Source organism: Falco biarmicus, chromosome 4, assembly GCF_023638135.1.
Source record: "Falco biarmicus isolate bFalBia1 chromosome 4, bFalBia1.pri, whole genome shotgun sequence".
Lineage (NCBI taxonomy): Eukaryota > Metazoa > Chordata > Aves > Falconiformes > Falconidae > Falco > Falco biarmicus.
In genome coordinates, this window is record NC_079291.1 from 107,847,387 (window position 1) to 107,868,409 (window position 21,023).

At 44.4% G+C, this 21,023-nt stretch overlaps 1 long non-coding RNA gene across 5 annotated transcripts in view; it reads right to left on the bottom strand.

Moving 5' to 3' along the window:
• Nucleotides 1–6,160: 6,160 nt before the first annotated feature.
• Nucleotides 6,161–21,023, bottom strand: part of LOC130147877 (uncharacterized) — a 28,361-nt gene continuing 13,498 nt past the window's right edge. The window contains exons 4-5 of one of the 5 annotated variants that reach the window (XR_008821415.1): nt 14,748–14,778; nt 6,161–12,981 (exon numbers count right to left, since the gene is read on the bottom strand). This is a non-coding gene — a long non-coding RNA (uncharacterized LOC130147877). Of the gene's footprint in view, nt 14,779–21,023 lie in introns of all 5 variants that reach the window. The other 4 variants (XR_008821416.1, XR_008821414.1, XR_008821413.1 and 1 more) reach the window with 4 other exon arrangements.

Sequence of the window (21,023 nt, forward strand, 5' to 3'; positions counted from 1 at the left end):
TGTGTTTCAGCTGAGCTGCATTCCTTATCGCTGCTCTAGTTGTGGCAGAAACCCAATCAAAACGTTTAGTTTCTGAGTTCATGCTTTGCTGTGTTAAAAAGAAAAAAAAAAAGAAAAAAAAAGTAAAAAAAAAAAAAAAGGAAAGAAAAAAAGGGTGGCAAAATGATGTGGGTTGGGAGGAGTGTCTGCACAACACCTCACACCTCCCCCCGGCACAGCAGCCCGAGAGCGCAGGGGGGATGGAGAGCCATAAACACTGTGTGGTACCAGCTGCAGCCAGTGGACAAAATGTTCTCCTCAGCCATGAGAAGGTCGGTTGCACAATGACACACGAGCTCATTTTTTATTAAAAACTGAATATAAGCACAGGATCTGTTTGCGAGCCCTGCGAGTGATGCAGAATGCAATCGGTTCTGTGTGAGATGGGAGCGGTTGCACTGGCGTTTGCCTTTGTCAGGGCAGGGTTTGGAAGATTTAGTGTCCCCGATTGGTGTCCTGTTTACTTCTCAGCTGCTGCTCTGCCTTTGGCAATCGTCCTGCTCTGCTGTGGACAAGGGGGAATTCAAGGAGAAAATGAAGCAAAGTGAAAACCTATTTCCTCTTAAAATTGGTTGCATCTTAGTGTTCCCTTGGCATCTCCCCAGGAGGACGCACTTGCTCCGGCATCCGTCCCAGGGAGCACAGTGCCATGCAGGGTCAGCAGGACGCCTTCCCCCCGCAGAGGGGAGCAAGGATGTGGGAGATGCTTCTGCCTCCTGGTTAAGCTGGGCTGAGGGCTCGGGTGCCGATCAGCTGAGCTCAAGGTACAAGGGGGGCTTGAACTTCCCCCCTTGCCCCGTGTGGAGCTGTTGGCTGCAGGCCCCTCAGCATCCCCCCAGGCACCGGTGGTCCTCCCGCTGTGCCACTGCTGGTGGGGAGGGTGCCCGGGGGAGTCCGTCAGGGGTCTGGCAGCTGGAAGGGTTCTGCTGCTCCGGGAGGGCGGTGGGCTCCTGGGGAGCCACCCCTTGTGGAGACGAGGGGACCAAGGGGCCTCCTGGGGACTGTTTAACTTTTCCCCTTTCTCCCACGATGAACGCTTCTCAGCTCTCGTCCAAGGGGGTCCCACAGAGAAGCGTCTCTCCGCTACCAGCGGGCCACCCCTCTCCTCCACATTCTGTGGGGTGCGAGAGCAGCAGGACCCCAGCCGGGGAGCTTAGGGCGAGGGGTCAGAGGCAAGCTGGCTGTGCCGTGGCACCTGCTTACAGCTGTCAGTGTTTCGCAGTGGTACCTATTACCCTGGTAGGACGACTTTTTTTAATTATTCTCCACATATGGGGGGGGAATTCCTCTAAGGAGGATGAGCCCAGGAGAGGCAGTAGCTCTACTGTGGTAGGTGTTGTTCTTCAGAATCGACTTTCCCACTAAGGCTCCAGCAAACTGCCCGGCCAGCGACACCCTGGGGAGGCGAAAGGGGAGAGGGGTCCTGGGCGCCTGCGGGTGCCAAGGCCAGGAGCCGCTGACCAGAGGGTGTAGCTGCCAAAGAAATAAGGAATCTCGGTGGTGCTTAAAGGGAAGTGATTTGCGGTAACGACGGAGGGCCCAGGAAGCAGTGCTGCCTGCTGACCCGGAGAGGGCAAGTAGCTTTCTCCGTGCTTCATGCTCGTCGGTTTGGGGAGGCAGAGATTTCTTCTGCGCGGCAGCAGGGACGTGGCTGGGGAATGATGGGGAGGAGTCCCCTGCCAGCCTGTCCTGCTCCTTGATGGCATCCCCTGCTTCCTGCCCCTTCTGCAGGTGGCCCTAACCTGCGGGAAGCACAAGGTCCCCGCGGCCACGGTGGGAAGGGAGGGTGGTTGATACCATCAGCAACATCTGCGCACCGTTCCCAGCCCCAGCCAGCTGCTCCCGGGTGCTGAGGGCAATGGGGGTCCGTGTTGCTGCCGGACGGGCTGAGACGTGGCTGTGGTGGACACCAGGAGCTGCCCAGAGCAGGTCAGGCTGATGTCACCACCGGGATGCCTGGGGCAGCACTGTGCCCTCTGCTGCAGCACGGCTGGGGGGCCGTGTCATGAGACCGGGGGGCTTTCCTGAAGGCTAAGGCCAGCAGCGCAACCAGAGTCACCTGGACTAACCACAGTAGCCATGTGCACATCATCAGTCCGACCTGGTGCTGCTCGATCGGGCGCAGGATGTGTTGCTGCAGCCTTGCCCGTGCCAGCAGGTAGCCATGAGCCACCACCAGCCGCCTCGGTCACAGCATTTGACAGCCCTTAATTTTGAAGTGCAGTTCAGAAGAGGCTTTATTAGGTGAAGGCAAAGAAATATAACCGTGTTTTCCACTTTTTTTCTTTTATTATTCATTTAGCAAAGCAGTGTTTCAGAGCCTGCAGCTCCCCTCGTACCTGGGAAGTGCCGACTCATTCTGCAAATGCCACCTTTTCCCTTTTTATTAGCGGGGAGATCAATTTCCTCTCTCGCCCCAGGAGCCAGGCCACCGCCGTAACAGTAAATCAGCCACGTATGTGGGACTGCCTCCTCCTGCATCCAGATGCTGTTTGCTGGGAGATGCTCTCCTAAAAGGCAGTTTATAACCTCTGACCACTGAGTTGACTCCCAGCTGTTGATCATAATGAAAATAGAAAATATTTTCTCAGGAGTGAAATTTCCAGTGCTGCCTTTCACTTTGAAAATGAGTTTAATTAAGGCGGCGTGATCCAGTGTAACCTCAGCTACCTAAGGTAGGTTTTGCAAAGTTTAACATCAGCAATTTTACATTTACTAAATCCATGTCTTACAGAGAGTAAAAGGATTCCTTTTCCATTTTTTAAGGGAGGGCTAGAAACATTTTTCACTACTACTGGTCTCAGCATGGTGATCTAAAAAAACATTCTGTAACTGTATTACAGGGAATTTCCTTTAAAGATACGTCAAGAGTTTCTGAGTAGTTTTGTTGCCATTTCTTAAAAGAGTTCAGTGTTTGGTTTTCCTTACGGTGGAGTGCTCGCTTCTTTTGGAGGAGTATATTTATGTTGAATTTTGCAACTTTGTGTGTTTAGAAGAAAAATAACTCGATAGGCATTAACTTAAAAAAAATGTGACCTTTAGCTTTTCAGGAACATTTTTAACCTCATAATTCATTATTGGTGCAAAACACCAGGTTTGGGCACTTCATCAGCATCCAGCCTTTGGAATTGTATTGTAGAATGCCAGAAGGGTGAACATGGAAGCAAAGCACTGCTCTGCTGCGGGTCTTACAGATCTGGGCAGGTGGGTGTTCTGCAGAAATATTTCCCACAGACCATGAAGTTCTGCTCACCAAAGCAAATGCATTTTGGTGCAGGGGCAGCCTTTCCCTGTGTTTTTTGAAGTTATTTGAAGTTATTTGCTGAACATGTTCACAGCACTGGTTTTGCCTTTTGGCAGCGCTCCCTAGGCAGGCATCGCGGGGATGGATGAGCAGCAAGGCCATTGCTGCCTGTCCGAGGGCTGTGCCTTCATGCCCGTGGTGGCAGTGACTCTGCCACTCCACAAACATGCAGGAATAATTGTTTTGGTTGCTCTCTTAGCAAATATTTATGCTGTTAAACTTATTTTTCCAGAATATTTGTGGGGAGTAGACACAATGGACACAAATATATGGGTAGTAGATGATGTTCTTCAGCCCCTACCTGGGGACTGTTATGGAACTTAATGCATCAGCCTTAAAACCTCCTGCCTTTCCAGATGTCCCAGGTCCGCTGCCATCACCAGTCTGGCATGGTACATGTCTGAGACTGGGGGGAGAGGGAGGGCTGGGAGGAGGGAACCACCTGGGATGCTGCAGAGGCTGCGTCCTGCTCAGCAGAGCTCCAAACCCTTCGGAATACAAAGCAATCCATAGCAAAGTCTCCAGGAAAGGCAGCTGGGTATCCCCGAAAGAAGCAACAGCAACAGGGTGGGAAGGGATGGCACGGCATGGGGTGAAGGTAACAGCTTGCACAGGAAAGGGACAGCGCAAAGGGCGCTCGGCAAACGCCACTGAGAATTTAACCAAAACTGAAGGAAGTTCTCCCAAAGGCTGTGCTCTTTGCTAGTCGAATTCTGCTAGGATAAGCTGGTGGGTTTTTTGGTTGTGTTTTTTTGTTTGTTTGTTTGTTTTAAAGCAATAAACTTGTAGCAAAGCAGCAGAGGCAGTTTTGCAGAGGGAGTGACGATAATCCTTTGCTTTGAGGGGACACTTACACAGTGCACACCTCATGTTCAGGTAAGGCTGAACCAACCTTACAAACAAGGCACTTTCTGCAAACATGTTACTGCCAGCAGTGCTTTGCTCCTGTGCTGGAAATCCCTGGTCGTTTCAAACCTGGTTTCTGTGGTTTTGAGGCTGCCAGCTGATCTCTGACCAGCCCGAGGGATCTTGGTGTGAAAAAAACCACCTTGTGCTCCAAGTGTTACCAGGTCTGTCAAATGCAATGCCAGCACTGTTGAACCCAGCATCTTCCTCTCCTGTGCACGTGGGCGCTGTGGTCCTGGTGCTCAGTGGACCAGGAGAGCCCGTGCAGCGGGTGATGGGGCTGCTTTGCCCGTGCTTCTGAAGGTCCCTGCCACAGACCCTCCTGGCTTGCTGGGCATGGCCAGCAGAGCCATCAGAAACGAGAGCAGCACGGCAGAGCAAGACCATAACTGGGAAGTGCAGTAACGAGTGGTATCTCGATTCAGCAGATCACTGGGAATCATACCCTAATACCTGATAACTTCAATTGCAAAGAAAAAATATGCAACTTCTACATATAACCAAGAACACCGGTTTTGCAAACTGAGGACCGATTTTGGGCTCATCTACCAGATAAAGGGACACATTCATTCTTGTGCAGGAAGGCCTTCCATGGCTGAGAAACATCAGTTTATCTTTTTTAGCCCCACCAAACTAAACATGACAGAAGACAACTATTTATAAATACCCTTGGGGTAAATATCAAGCAGGAAGAACTGCAGGAGTTAAAGGTTAAGATTAGCCTGGGATCAAATGGGTATCAGTTAGTCATGAATAAATGCAGACTGGAAATTAGAAGATGGTTAACAGTAATGTGAGGAGCAAAATTCTGGAGAGGCCTGTGATTGCAGAGGTGGTCTGAGAAGCTCATGGAAGGACTGTACAACTAACTAGAAATTCCTGAAGGCAGAAAATGGCTTTTTGTTGTGAGCCCTCAGGGATTTGGTGAGCTGCTGTAGTTGAAAAGATAAGCTGTTTTTCCCCCCTGCTAGATTTATAGTGTATGAGTCCTAGGTTTCTGCTGGTTATCTATGGGAATAAGAAAAAATTCCCATTAGTGTGTCATCTAACTTGTGGAGGTTTGGGTTGTTGTTTTTTTCCCCATCCTCTCAACCACTGAAAATCGGTTGCAGCCAGAGGATATAAGTGAGATTTGCTACGTAGCATTAAAATCCTGGGGGGTGGGGGTGGTGTGTGCCTGGCTGGTGGTCCCGGCTGGTGTTCTTAAGGTGAGATTGCTCACAAGTTCATGTTCAGATGGAAACTCCTCCCTCGGTCGAGGCAGCAGAGACTACTGAGGGCTGGTATCCTTGTTCTCCTGCGCAGTAGGGGTACGGTTCGTTTTCACCAAACAAATTTGCACCAGGATGCAAACACCAGGGACTGATGGTATTGATGCCTTCTTCTCACTTTCTTCTTGGTGCACATCATAGGCATGTGCTTCGTCTTTTACTGCAGGCTACGGTGCTGCCGTGCCTGTGGCGTGCCAGCAGGTATCCTCCATACCGTTTTGCCCGAGACAGCTACTGCCCAGTGGCATGCAGGCGTTGGGGCCTCAGCTCTGTAACCGCCGTCTCCCTTCCAGCCCTGGGTTCTCACGCTACCCAAACTCATAGTGGTACCCCACGGTCTGTACCGATGATCTTGCATCCAGCACTCTGTGATCTTCCCATGGAAAACCAGTGTGTAAAATAGTGATTTTTCTAAACTGCATGAGGGAGGTGCTGGGATATGTGTCTCAGTGCTAGGAGGCACCACAGGCGTGTGGTCTGCTGTCCTGCTCGCTGCCTTGGCACAGGTAACTTCACGTCTGTCAAGGGACTGCCCCCTGTATTTCTGCACACGGTGCGTGGGCAAAAGGAAAATACCTAAAGGATCCCGATAAATAATACATTCACCTTCTTTCTGCAACATAGAAGACATAACCACAGGTTGATATTTCATTCAAGTACATTTATTTTCCTAATAAAGAAAAGTCCATGTGGCAATATAGAGGAGATAAGACATCACAAACTGTCTAGCTCTCCCGTTTGCTTTATTGATTTCCTTGGTCCCCTGCTAGCAACTTCAGGCCTGGTTAAACTATTTCTGTCTGTTCTATCACGGCCATAGTATTTTTGTGGACTCTCAAGTGAACATCCTGCACTCTCCAGGTCACTGTCCTTCCTTGCTGGCACACAATACAAGTCCAGAATATTTAAAGCATGATTTTGTATTACACCAAGCTGCTCTAGAAAGCACTCTTCACTGATTATAAAGTAATTACGGAGGACAAGTTTCACTCTATCTCAAAACAGCCAGGCATCAGATTCTCAGCTGAAATAAATGGCTGTCTTGCCGTTGCCTTGAGCGCAAACCTACCAGGACAGACCAGCAGCAGGTCTGGTCCCAAGTGGTGAATGTGGCAGAGGAGTTCATTCATAAAACTGACAGTGAGTTAGACTAGTGTATATAATTTTTTTTTATTATTATTTTATCTGAGAACTGCTGGGAAGGCTGAGATTAGTGGAGGCTCTCAGAGTATCCAAGTCAATATAGTTAATTATTTAAAACCAAAGATACAGCTTGCTTCAGAGCCCTTTTACTACCTTACAGGTTAGTGGTAAAAACCAACTTCTAGTTGAAGGCTGAGAAAGCAGGAGATGAAGGTACATTATTCAGCGAAGATGTTCAGGACAAGGGTTACCAATTCGTTTGTGCCTGCTCAGCGCCTGGCACAATGGGACCCCCTTGTACGGGGCAACATGTAGTAAGCATCATCAGTAAAAACATAGTATTCCTTGCTCACCCAGAACAACTGTAGTAGGAGAAGACTGACAGATGGATTAGCCCACACTTGTCATTTGTATTTGAGCCCTATTTAAGTAGTGAGGTTTTTCTGCCTCCTGGTCTTGATTTCTATTCTAAGAAAACATGTTTTTCTGATACATATCCTGATACATGTCCTCCTTAATAGCCCATAGGATCTTCAGCAAAGTAAAACACCTGAAGAATGCTGTAAATAAAAGCCTGGACATGCAATGGCCTCTCTTTAATTGGATCAATTAAACTGTTCACTTTGATAAGTTTCAGTGGTTATCACAAGAGCAGGCTTTCAGCTTTTCCAGTATGTCAGGATGCTGCTGGCTAATAGCCGTGTGGCACTCAAAGCTCACGAGCTTGTAATCACGCTGCTGTCAGCAGCGCCACAAGAACATGCAAGAGAAGCACTGAACAGCAGCCTAACTGCTCCCAGCCAGTTAGTGGAGTTTGGATGACACAGTTTTAGGGTGCTCAACCTGATGTGTTGGTTTCTAAGGTCTGCCGAGCCTGTGCCCTCCTACACATCACGCTCCTTTAAGATGTGCTCAGCTGAGCTTCAGTTTCATGTAAGGTACGGGCTTATTTCGCTGAATATGAATTAATTCCTTGCTTATGCCTATATAATGTAAGTAAAAATTAAATTTGCTGACCAGATAGAGGAAAGAATAGCAATCTATCAAGCTATTTAATTTCCTCTTTCCATTGCAAATCATTGTCTGCTAAGTTTGGGAGAAACATCTGTACTTAAAAGTGGTTTTATATTGGCGGAGAATGCAGTAAACTTGAAGGTGAATGTGTTCTGTGAATCTATAAAAAAACCCTGCACCACTTCCACTTGGAAATCCCTTTAGGAAATACAGTATCTTCTGTAGTATCGACTGCAACAGTTGCCACAAAAGGCCACTGCTTGATTTTGCAGAGCTCCAACCTGTTGACTGCACTTTTCTATCAGAGATGCTCTTTTATATTTGGTGTTTATATGAAACTTGTCATTCTTGAATATGGTAGCTTCTCATAGATCTGTCTTTCTCAAATTCTGCTTTGACTTTTTCTTATATACTTTTCACGAGTAAGAATAAGCCTTTTGGGTCAATTAAACCGCTCATTTTTTCTAGCAAAGGGATTCTTTCCTCTTTTTCTTCGTTACACTTTCTTCTGCTATCCCTTTATTTCAGTAGGAATTTTAACAGAATTGACAAGAGCAGGGATATTATTCCCCACTCCTCCTCTTTCCTCTGATGGATTTTTCAGACTTGGAGAAAAAAGATCATGTTTCTTTAGAAGCAATTTGATCTACCTATGGAGTCATGTGCTTTGGTTTTCAGGACTTAGATGACCCCTTGGGGGGGGGGGATGGGGGGAAAGCCCACCTACGTACATTATGTGAATATTGCATGTATTCAATTTCCATGATAACTAACCTTCCAAATATTAAGTTAAAGCACTCTTTTTGAGGCGCCAGCGGGTGTGCCTATTTGCTTAGTATCTCATCAACAAGGTAAGTGGAACGTGGGATGTGGCTGAGCATCAGCAGTCCTGTAGCAAACACTGGAGTAGTCCCATCTCCTCTGGCCAGGCTCCTCCTGGGGCATGGCACAGGGAGGGGCGAGGAGCTGGGAGCCAAAGGGCTCCGAGTGAGGAAGGCAAAGATGGTAGGTCCGCAGCATGGGAGACTCGACTTGGAAAAAGAAGGTACAGGGCCTGGGACCACAACTGTGATGTCCTCTGTGGTGTGAGGTGCCAAGGAAAGGGAAGAAAAGCACTGCCTGCTTCCAGCTGCTCGGTACGTGGGAAGCCAGAGGGGTCTCTGGGGAAAAGGCTACAGAATTAACAGTAGATCTGGTGATGGCTAACCATGTTACGCTGTGTGCTGTGTTTCTAACGAGCTCTATCATCTGCATGCTGTTGCTCCTCTAATTTTGAGGAGCCACAGTGGTTCAACAAGAAGGGAGTTTCGGGATGAGGGCCTTTACATAGAAAACTGCGGGATTAAAGGACAGAGGTAAAACACACCCAGGTAAGTAACTACTATTAATGATAAAAAAGAAGGTCTGCAGTTGGTAAAAGAGCAAGAAGTTGGGCCACAGGTAGCAACTGGGTCTCATGCTGCTTCAGAAAGAGGAGTAGAAAGGAATGAGGATGAAGGTGCCCGAAAAAAAAACGTAAAGGGAAGAGAGCCTGCCGTGAAAAAGTACAGGGGAAGCAATGTTAGCTGGGGCCACCGCAGCTGGCGGTGTGCAAGGAGAGGCACAGCGGGACAGGACATTTTCAAAGTAAATCCAAGAGTTCAGTTGCTTCACATCTTTCTTTGTGCTCTGAGAATTTCTCCTGGATAAGAGTTTTCCAACTTTCTAAATGTGTTTGCAATTTGCGTTATATTTTTAAGGTCAAACTAAGCAACCAGCATCAGGCTGCTTAAAGTCAAGCACGTGAATGGTGTAAATGACAAAGCAAAGTGGAAGACTATGAGAACAAAAAATCATGATTATGACAATTTTTGATGTCTGGATTATCACATGTGATGTCTGGGTACAACACAAAGCCGTCTTTCTATTCATTCATTTATTTAAAGCCATATGGGTTTTTTTCACAGTCTTTCATCTGCTTTCGATGTCAGAGCTGACCCTTGTTGACTAAGTTATCTTTCACTCAGTAGGTTTGCTCCCAAAAAAGCCTACTCCTCCTTCAGTGAAAAAAATACCATGATTAATGTTTTTCCAAGGTTATTTTTTAATATATTATTTATTTATATAGGCAGAAAGACAGTGCTTCTCAGTAGTACCACAATTGACTAAAATAAATTACCGGCTACTCAGCAAAGTCAGAGGATGCTTGTTGATAGTATCCAATCAAATGTGGGGGGGTACAGATGTAGTATCACAGCAGTATCCGTGCCACAAAATAATTAGGGTGTTTCCTACCACAGAAGATCCTTCTCAACACCATTTGGGGTATCAGAAAACTGCAGCTACTGCTAAAGATTGTAATTTGTTCTCAAGTTCTCGTTCTGAGATTTGCATGTTGCTGTAGCAAAACCTTATCTTTTGAATTCCTAACAATGCAAAGCTTCTTCCAGAAAAAAAATGCATAATAAATGAAGTATTAAGAATGATAATTAGAACTTCTCAGATTTAAAGACTGTGCAGAGATCTTGCATTAGATCCATATGATAAGTATGATATGGATGATCGTGTCTGTGCTATGAACTGGAGGCAAGGTCAGACATCACTGGTATCGACAGGACTACATATGAAGAGTGTCTACATTTGTAACGGGACTTAGACCATCAAACAGGAGATAAAAGGCAGTCTGCAAAATTGAGATGAAAATACAATACCAATATTCAAACAAAATGTGCAAGTAGCTAGGAAATACCTTTACTTTGCAAGTCTGAATTTTGAGTGAACTGTCACCTGAATCATGGAGTAAATCAGGCTATCTAGATGTGGTTTTGACCTAACACTCGATTTTATATCAACAACTAGTATGTTGGTACTACTGGAAATCAGTTCCCACGTTCACTGGTGTATTTCAGAATAGGCTCTACTGATCAATCCTCCAACAGGCCGGTATTATCAATATGCTGCCACCAACACTGAAAGCAGGTGCACAGGGGAAAGCACTAAAATTCCCAGGAGAAGAACTAGCAGAGAAAGAAAATCTCATTTTCTGATTTCCATTTACAGCCTAAAATAGCCTGTCTGCTGGGAGCAGTAGTTCTTTGGAAAAACAGTGATTATGAAGACTATGGTCTTATTTACTTTCCACCAGTGTTACAGCATACTGCGTATACTCACAGGATATTTTCAGTCACAGATTCTGCCAGGCAGAAAGGCAGTGGAGTTAATCACATGCAGCAAATTAAACAAAAGCAAAAAAGCCAATAGGCTGGGGGGGGGGGGCGCAGCAGCTGAACATTCTGTTACCCTCTCTAGGCAAACTTTCCAAAATTGCATATGGGATCGTAAAGGCAAAGGGCAGTGGCCGGTTTCTTAACCTGCATCAACCGACCTACAGACATATCTGCAGTTAGTAGACTGAAGCAGCCTAAGAAATCTGTCTGTATTCACATTATAGTCAGAATTAATGCGCTTCTGTAGTGCAGTTGTTGAAGTTCATTCACCAGCGTATTAGCTGTCCTCTGACAAGTGCTTTGCAGGGTATGAGCTACTGTGTGCCCCGAGCTCCTGTCCCAGGAGCAGGCAGATCCTGTAGAAAGGGCTCCTAAAGCACAGAACAGGGCCAGAACGTTCACCAGCAGCAGACTGGGATTACCATCCAAGGACATTGCAAGCAGTCTTGAATCTAATGTGAATTTGCAGCATGGGAGGAAAGGTATAAATGGCAGGAATTAAGGGTGGTTTCAGCACAGCTCAACTGGATGCAGATGTTCGCATCTTGTATCCTGTTGGGCTGAGTGTCATCTTTGGCAGCACATCCTTCCTTTGTCGAAAATGTGGCCTAGAACATTCTTGCAGAAATACACCTCTTTTTGTCATTGTTCCCTCCAGTGGACATAGAAATGTATCAGTCCTGATAGCTTTCTCTCTAGAAACACAGAAATAATAAAATTCATTTATAATCAATGGTTAGTGATAAGTTGTAACAAGCTAACTCAGCTCAGTATAACCAAGCCAACAGCGTAGAACAGAATTACGGCAATCAGCATTTACGGGAACAAACACATCAGTGTTTTAAATTAAAACTGTTCTTCCATTAGCTCAAAGTAGCTTGTAAAATCTTTCACTGTGGCTAAAATCTGCGGTAATGTCAGATATCGTTCACCCAAAGATGTGCTGTAATACTTACTTATGGCATTAGCATTTTAAGTTTTTTTTGTGAAGTAAAGCAGCAGAGATCAAGTGGACTCTCTTGCACCTGCTATGGCTTTGAAAGATAGCATGTGCCTGCTCAGGAATTAAATTAGGAATTAAATATTGAATCAAGAATACACATGTAAGGAGTTAAGGAGATCTGAATGCTGAACTTGCATCTACCATGCCACAGGCATAAACAGAACGTGCTACAGTCACCCTCTCTCCTGAGCAGAAGATAACTCTGCCAGAATCCCGGCACAGCATCCCGGAGCCTCTTGCCCAAGAGGTGGCTGACCTCCTCCCAGTGAGTGGGGGGAAGAGACAAAAGGTGGTCTTAGGCGAGAGATGCCCAAAATGTTCTTTGTATTCTTCCAAGAGGAAAGTAAATCACTGACCATTTTATTACTGTGGACTGGAAGGTGGGCTGGTGGAGATGCAGTTCACACAAGACTCCACAACTCTGAGACTGAAAAGATACACCAAGTTGAAGACGGATTACGTGTTTCTTCTGGAAAGGTGAATCCTTTACTCTCTCATGGGAAGATGCAAAGAGGATTATGATGGCAATATCCTTCCTCAGGCAGATTTTGGGGTTTTTTTCCTGGAAAGAGAGATCTTTCCTAATAAAAACCTGCTCTTCCTTATGAGCTAGCCTTTGTCAGCGACCACAGGACTGCATGGACACAAAATAGATTTTGTCTGCCCAAAACAGCTCACAGGCATTGACTATCATTTTTTCTTTACTGGATAAAAGGAGGAAAATGGCTTTTAAATTAGATGTTGGAACCCCTTCCAGAATTGCAATAGAAGATACTGAATCTATCATTCTTCATACAGTTACCTCCTCCTCCATGAGCTCCTACTACCATAAAAATTGTTTGTTGCTAGCTGAGCTGAGTGAATAATTTGCAGTTTCTTATTTGTTAAAGGAATTTTTCCTCTTCCTCTTTTCATTATTTGTCCACAAGCAGATTGGTTTTCTTAAATATTTTTTTCTCAAAAACGTGTGCTGTAATCACTCTGCAAGTAAATCTTGCCATAAATTATTTGTGAGCAATTTGTTGCAAGAAGTCTTCAAACATTTGTCCTAATTCCATTCATTCTTTATGAACTTGCATCACGTGGTGTCCGTTTCTGTGAACACAACATCAAAAGAGCTGATTTTGATCATTCTCCTGTAGAACAATCCCACTTCTGAACCCGAAACACTCACCTAGAAAGCACATTTTATTGAAAAATTATTTAAGACTTAGGGTTGCACATTCACCGGGATGCTTGCAGTTTACATGCATCTGTAATTTTGACACTAACGAGAAGGTAGTTTTCTCAGCCCTAACGAGAACGTTATTTTACCTACTTCACAACTTGAATCTGCTCCTCACCAGAGCTTCTGTCTCATCCCAGTTCATTACAATTTGTCTCACAAAATGTCCCTTGTGAGAGATGAGGCTTTCAACAGCATATAAAGTGGTTGGGTTCCAAATTATGACTGAAATGATGCAGAATTTCACCATCTAAAAATTACTTAATTCCCAGAAATAAAGACAGGATTCTCCTGGTTATTGTTGCATCTCAATGAAAAATAAGACTGCATCAAAATGCTAGCTGACGAGTCTGATCCCGACCCTGCAGGAGTCTGTGGAAAGCTTTCCTTTCTCAGTTTTCTAGATGGAGGAAACTGTCCTTCTGAGATTGTAAAATACTATCTTTTCAGCTAAAAGTTTAAAAGAATGATTGCACCGTTCAGAGGGATCTGGGTACTTTACTACCATGCATCCTCTCAAAAAGAAAAGCGTTAGCATGACTCTGTGATATTGAAAAGGAGGTAAAAGTCAACTCGAACACCAATTGCCATCGTATACCAGAGTTAGAATGTCAAATCCAAGTCTTACAGTTGGCTTTAAATGTTTGCCTTGAAGATGTCTGGAAAATACAGACCTTGGCTCTGGTTGGTATGCAGTGGAAATACTTTACTGTATTTTAAATAATGTAAACAGTTGCTGCAACTGACACCCAGGCACTTTATCATGTTAGGTAGGAAAAATGGAAATGAAAAAATCATTAAATTCACAGATGATGATGTCTGTGATTGTAACCGGGACACATATGGGTGTCTTGGCCATGGTCCCTTACAAAGGGTCCACTCTATGAAAATGGGAAAACCTTGAACAAGTTAAAAAACCACATCTGCATAGAATTACTGAAGACTGCAAGTCATAAACTAATTAACATTTTTTCAGATATAAACATTGGAAAAGGAAGTTATATTTTGCTCTCAAACAAACTTCATCTGAAACTGAAATTGTCAGTGCAGAAAAAACGTAGTGCATGGTATTAATGTTCTTAAGCTGCATCACCTGAGAAGGGCTGAATTTTTAACTCTTGGTACTCATAAATAACTCTTGGGATAATTCAGTCTGCTTCACTTAGCTGGCTGTGGAGGTAAGTTGTTGATGCTAAGCACCGAAATTCCCTGAACCCATCTTTCAAACAAGCAGTTTGGGCTTGTCCACCACCCTGGGTGCTGCAGCCAGCCCAGCCGTGGGGACAGGGGAGCCCCACACCCCGCGGCAGCTCCTGCAGGGAGCCCCACCACCACCCCCATGCCAGCGGACCCGAGGCGGCTCAGCTGAGCTGTGAGTGTGCTGGCTTTAACAGAGACAGTAAAATCACCATGAGATGCTCAAACAGGATAATTATATCGTGTTAATTTGCATCTCCTTTTTGTGATGTAGTTGTACACAGCCAACATAGTAACTGGAAATTAATACAGCACAATGCATGCCCTGTCATGTCATACCGCTGGCCTTTCTGAGCAAGATTTTTTTTTAACGCTATACTCATAAATCAAGTCCCTCAAGACAAGAAAATTATTATGAAGCTGAACAATAATAACTTACACTTAGAAAAGCTCCCTACTTTCTCTTCCACCTGGAACAGAACAGGGAGCTCTTAAGATTGTTTTCTTGTACGCTGTAGTTAAATTTTAAATCTTCAGCAACAACAAATAAATCCATGCTTCTGCTAAGTTACTTAACCAGCGTAGTGTTGTATCCACTCTCTAGAAAGTTCTGTATTTTCTCCTTGGAGCAGGTAATACTACATGCATCGGTTTAAAGGCTGATCCCACCATTTTAGAGAAATGGCTCAGCAATTCCTGCATCAAGCGATGTGTATGGTATTCCTGTTCCTGCTAGACATGGACCTCAAACATAACAGAATCTTTTAGTTTGGTTTTACTTACCTTTTATGCTGAATCATGTAAAATGTGACTAACTCACAGATGCAGCACATTTGCACTTTTCACCATTAGCTGGTATTTTTTTCCCCAGTGCCTACGTTATGTGACTACACATTTGATATTCCAATACTAATTGAGCTTTAGGGCAAAGAAATGGTGATGTGCTGGCATACAGTATTTTAAAACTTTTTAAGAAGATGTACTCTTTCGGTGCTTTCTTTTACCTGTAATTACTACAGAGCCCTACAATATTATATATGAGAGGAAAAAGTTGCTATTCTAAAACAAAACAGACCCTAGCCTTTCTTATTTTGAATTTGCATGCTCAAGTCCATTTACATCACTGAAAGGGCAGCAGTCCAAAATACAAATAGCCAGAGCTCAAACGGCAAGGTTGCCACCCTGAATAGCCAGAAACCACAGCAATCATTTAAGTAACAGCACTCTGTGCAGATTCATGCAGTTTCCTACCTGTGGCTTGCTTCCACCTACATCAGAATGAAATACTTCGTTAAACTGTTGCACTGTGCTCTGCTTCACTGGACCAAGTGATGTGAAACAACACAAAATAAAGTACACTGTACACCGTGTACTCCTATTGTACAGAGCAGGTATAACCTCTGCAATTATGCCCCAACTGCATGGCAAATACCAGGTAAATACACAGCAATTGCATGTTCCTACAGCTTACTTGTTAATTATGCATTGTTACTAACAAGTTCAAAGATAAATTATCATAGCACTTGCAGTATTTAGGTGCTTGCAAAGCTCCTAAGCTGTGTAATAATGGAATTTGTACTCTGAAATGCTTGCTTTTGTTAGTTTTCCATAGGAATGGGGAAGGGAAGCAACCCACCCCTCACTCCCAAGGGCTGACAGCTTAAGCTTACTGGTACAGCAGAGGGATGCTACTGTACAAAATAACAAGACGCTTCTGCCAATAAGGAAATTTGGACAAATTAACAAAAAATAATACTAATTAACCATTAATAAATCACTTTTTGAATTCCATTTAGTAATTCTCCTAAGCAAATGCTGAATTTAAATTCACTAGTACTTGCATGCAATAGAACTGTTTGCCTGACCCAACACTGAATCTTGCACAGGCTAGAAATGAGAAGAAAACCTCATTTCATTGATGTTGCCAGCAAAACTCCTATTGATTTCAGCGAGGGCAGGGCTCTACCCAGACAGCTTACTTGTAAATGGATTCTTGAAATAGCTTATATTATATTATGTCAGAAATATATCACCACGTAAGGCCACTTCATAGTCTATGCTAGTTCTTCTATGAGCCGCACTGCAGTATTTTAAACTACAACTTATAACTTTTAATAGGTTATTTTAATAGTATTCAATAAAATGAAATTAGCTTCTCTATAAACATTGCTCTTCTCCGAAGTGAGGCCTCAAGTTATGGCTCTGTAATGGTTGTTTGGTCAGCCATTTATACCAACTTTTACAACTCATGTTGGACCACCTTGGGTTTTATTTTAAATATTTTCACACTGATTTTCAATCTGAAAGGTGATGTTGATGTGTCTGACCCTTTTTTTTCCTGCTGTAGTTGTTGAGCTATTTCCTCTAAAAAATGACTACCGTTTATTGCAAGGAAGTGCAGACGTTAGTCTTTGGGTACTGCAGGATCGGAATAGCCAGCAGAAACAAAATGGCCAGCTATTATTATCTGTTACGCACAAAAATCTTAAATATGGACTAAAAGGCCACTGAAATTGGCCGTGCATAAATGCAGATGACAATGGCAACCTTAGGGCAGAGAGATGAGATGCCGGGGACGAACCAGACAAGGATGAATGGCCAAGCAAGATGGAAGGTGGCGTTGGCTGTGCTGATGGGCCACCCCCAGCCCCTGCTGCCACCTCTGTGCACCTCCAGGAGAACAAGGATCTTCTGACAGCATTTTGAGGAAGATTAGAAGACAGCTTTGTGGGTGAAATAACTTCTTGGCCGCAGTGGAAATTTTGGAAGAATTATATGTTGGAGGGACAAGTCAGTAGTTTCCCAGTGAAAGAGATGGCTAGGGGAGATGGGTCAAGGAGGGTATCAGGAAAGCAAAGAACAGTAACTTATTTGAATAGAGAAACAGAAAACAAAAGAAGACTGAAGAGATTAGTAAAGATGTAAAGCCATAAATTAGAAAAAAATATTTTACTTCATCATTCTAATGGCATTGGTCAAGCCCAGAAAGCAGGCATGTTAAGGATGTGAGCTACAAGATCATCAGAGCCTGGTTCAAAGGTTTAGTTTTCAGCTAGGCTAGAAAAGGGTGTATCTTAAATGCCATTTGTCATGGAGAAATAGCTGTTGAATTTAGATACACTCTGTACAGGCCAATCCATAGAGTAACCTCTGCTGAAGATGAGACAGTGGATGGGAATGACAAAAAAGTAATGTGATCATACTGGTCATAGGAACAGGGAAATAAACTGATGGGACAAGCTTGGAAGAGACTCTAAACCCCCATGTTTTAAGATACTGACCTTCAGGAAGAAATGCCAGAGACCTGGGCTGAGGTTCTGGTTTGGAAGAAGAGAAGCCTGTCCAGGAATGATAGAATTCGTGTCTGTGGTAGAAGCTCCCTAAATGACCAAGCACGGAGAAAGCAGGAAGAGAGAGCAGGAGAGCTTACAGGGAAGCAGAGAAAGGATGAGGAAGATGTTCCAGTCTGTTTTGAAAGAGTAAATCAAAAGGAGACAAGTATAAGACTGCATTTCAGCAGAATAGCCGGCAATGCTCAAGGCAGATTTTAAGGTTAAAGACAAGAGTAAGGGAAGGAACAAGAACTGGTTTAGAGAAGCCAAACAGGAACCAGAATGGGATTAGATTAATGCAGCACCACATGACATGTTGGAGTGCTGCATTAATTGCAAGTACAATACTGGCAATCATTTCTAAAACAAAGTATGTTCTTATTGAAGATCCTTGGCTTTTTAGTGGGAAAATAATTTCAGATGCAGAATCATTATTGGGTTTAGTGGGTTTATTTTTATGTAGCATAACTTAACGTTAAATAAAAGGGAGCTGTACGTTTCCAGTACGGTATAGCTGGCAGTATAACTGAGGCTCCTTAGCCCAGCTCCTGAAGCTGATACAGTCTTTGAAGACAGTATCCTTGTTCAGATGGAATTACCTTGTTTGCCTTCACTCTTTCACTCCCTCCTCCATTCTGCCCTGGAGCCTGAAGAAACAATTGTAGGTTCTCCTAGAAAACAGAATCTTCCTAAGACAAAGTGAAGGCAAATGATCTTTCCTCATCCCTAGGGGCTGGTCTTGTTCTTCCTGAAATCTGCAGTGAGATTCCTGCTGGCTGTCTCCAGCGGTACCAGGTATGGTTCAACCAGGCGAGATGTGAGCTTGAAATTCTCCTAATGAAAAAGGCCTAAGTATACTGAATAGGGGAGATACTCATTAATAACTATTTAGGAGAACATGGTTCCCTTGAAAGGCTAATTATTTTGAGAGTTACCCATTCAAAAAAAAAAAAAATCTCATCAATGAGAGAACAAATTAAAAATGAAGACTCTCTCATAAAAAGACAGTAGAATACTGCATTCAAGAGGACAGCCACCAATTAAAAGAAATGTCAACAACTCAAGTGGCAGCAACTTCAAAAGGGAAATCTTTTCCTCATTTTCATATGCATTCTTCATGAGCAACATCAAGAAGTGTAACATGCTAATAGCTAATAACACTCAGGATAAGATTCACTAATTTACTAACTGAATAATTTAATGCATATCAAAGGAATGATTTTCTCATTTCTTTCTTTTTTTAGATCTAACACTAAGCTGGGCATTATCAAGTAGATGAAACTGCACAGATTACAAGTCATCACTGAAAGTCATTTTAGAATTGAGCTTGGTTTTTTCTATTGGATATCTCTTTTGGGTTTATGGAATAGCACACCTTTTTTCCCTCGTGATTCAGATTTCAAAAAACAAATCAGGAAGATGTGTTGTGGACATGTGATGTTTTGCTAAAATCAAAGCGTTTTGCAGAGATTGATCTATTATGATGTTAAACTTTGAACGTGTTGGGAACTGCAGCCAGGTAGTGCCATCCACCTGTCCCAGGCAAGCCAGTAACCCAGCACTGGGAGGTGCACCTGAGGTTTAGGAGATCAGGCCCTGAGCTGAAGCAGGAACGGGATGTGGATGACTGGCATGCTGCAGAGGTCCACTGGCTGTCCTGGCATGGAGGACTCTCCCTCCTGCTCCTGGGAACGGTGAGAGGTTGGTTTGACTCCAACGCAGGAAAAGAGACAAATGAATTATTTTAATTGCAAAAGAACTTCGGTATACTCCAAAATGCTACACTAGGTATTGAAAAAAGTAGAAAATGTACATGGTAAAAAATATTTCTTGTTTAGCATTATTTTTAGAAACCTATTTACAGAATTCTTCTAAATTTAAGCAATGTTTTGCCTTTGCTACTCGTGCACACTATGTAGCCCACTACCATCTGCTAAAACACTTTAACATGTCACCAGTTAAGGTACCAAACAGAAATCCAGCTCTTCCTTCAGTCTGCATGTCACTGCCAGAACGCTCACCCAGAGAGACTCCAGACTAGCAGCCAGCCATCAGCATCTCACCAGCTCTTCGGTGGCTGGAGGGAAGCCAATGATTCCAGGGCTCATCCTCTTCAGCATCTTTCCTGACAACCTGACTGATGATGTAAGAATGCAGAAACAACAAATCTGAAGATGATGCTAAACGAGTGTTGAGTTGCTGACATGCCAAATAGTAACTTTTGTGGAGGGATCTTCAGGAGCTTGGGATCTGGCCAGCAGAAATCCCATCACGTTGAACGAGACATAGAATAAGTCCCACAGGTCAGGCAGAATACAGCCATGTGCCAGGATGGGCTGGGGACGGTCCGGCGGAGCAGCAGCCCTCCTGGAGAGGACCTGGAGCTTATGGCAGATGTCGGGTCAAACGTGAGCCAATGCTGTGCTCATTGCAAATGGGGCAAACTGCACATTAGCCTACTTTCAAAGAAGGGTGGCCAGCAGGTTGAGGGAACTCGTTATCCCTGCCACCTCAGAGACCTGGAATAATATGTCTGGGTTTGGGGCCCCCAGGCCACAAGGATGATCAGAAATGGGAAGGGAAGGCAGCAGGACCACCGGGATGGTCAGGGACATGGAGCACACACTTCAGGTGATGGAGGAGGCTGTGGCTTTTAGTCTGGTGCAGAGGAGGCTAAGGGGTGATTTACTAGCAGGCTGCAACTGCTTGAACTGGAGCGGGAAAGAAGACAGGGCCAAGCTCTTTTTGGTAGTGACGGATGGCACAGCAAAGGACAATAGCCTGGGAGGTTCCGACTGGACGTTGGGAAGAACTGCTTCCCTGGGAGGATACAGCAATGCTGGCAGAGGCTACTCACCCAAGATCTGGCTAGGTAAAATCGCAGGAGACCTGATCCACTGTTGGTGCCAGTCCTGCTTGGAGAGGGAGGTAGGTCTAAGGGTCCCTTCCAACCCATAGTTCTATGATGTAACTCAGACGTAAGCCAGTGGAGCTCTCAAAATCTTAGCTAGATGATGTTAAATACAACTAAATTAGAAGTTCACTTATTAGTAAATAGGAGGGATGATTCACCTCCTCAGCTGCCTTGTGTTCCCACAGCAAACCCTCCACCAGCAGAGCACGCCACTGCCGCGGGCCACGCAGGCGTGCTGCTTCCCTCTCCCAATATCCCAGCAACAAACATGATGCTTCTGCGATGTCCCTTTAACGGGGAAGGCCAGGCTGTTGGAACCATTGGCTTTGTGGCAGATGGAGTGACATTTGCAATTGGGAAAAAAACACTCCCATGCTGCCAAAATATTAACAAGGGGCTTCCTCAGAAATATTCTGCCACAGTCACTGACACATGTAAATTCCCCATGTAAATATGACTTCATCCAAGG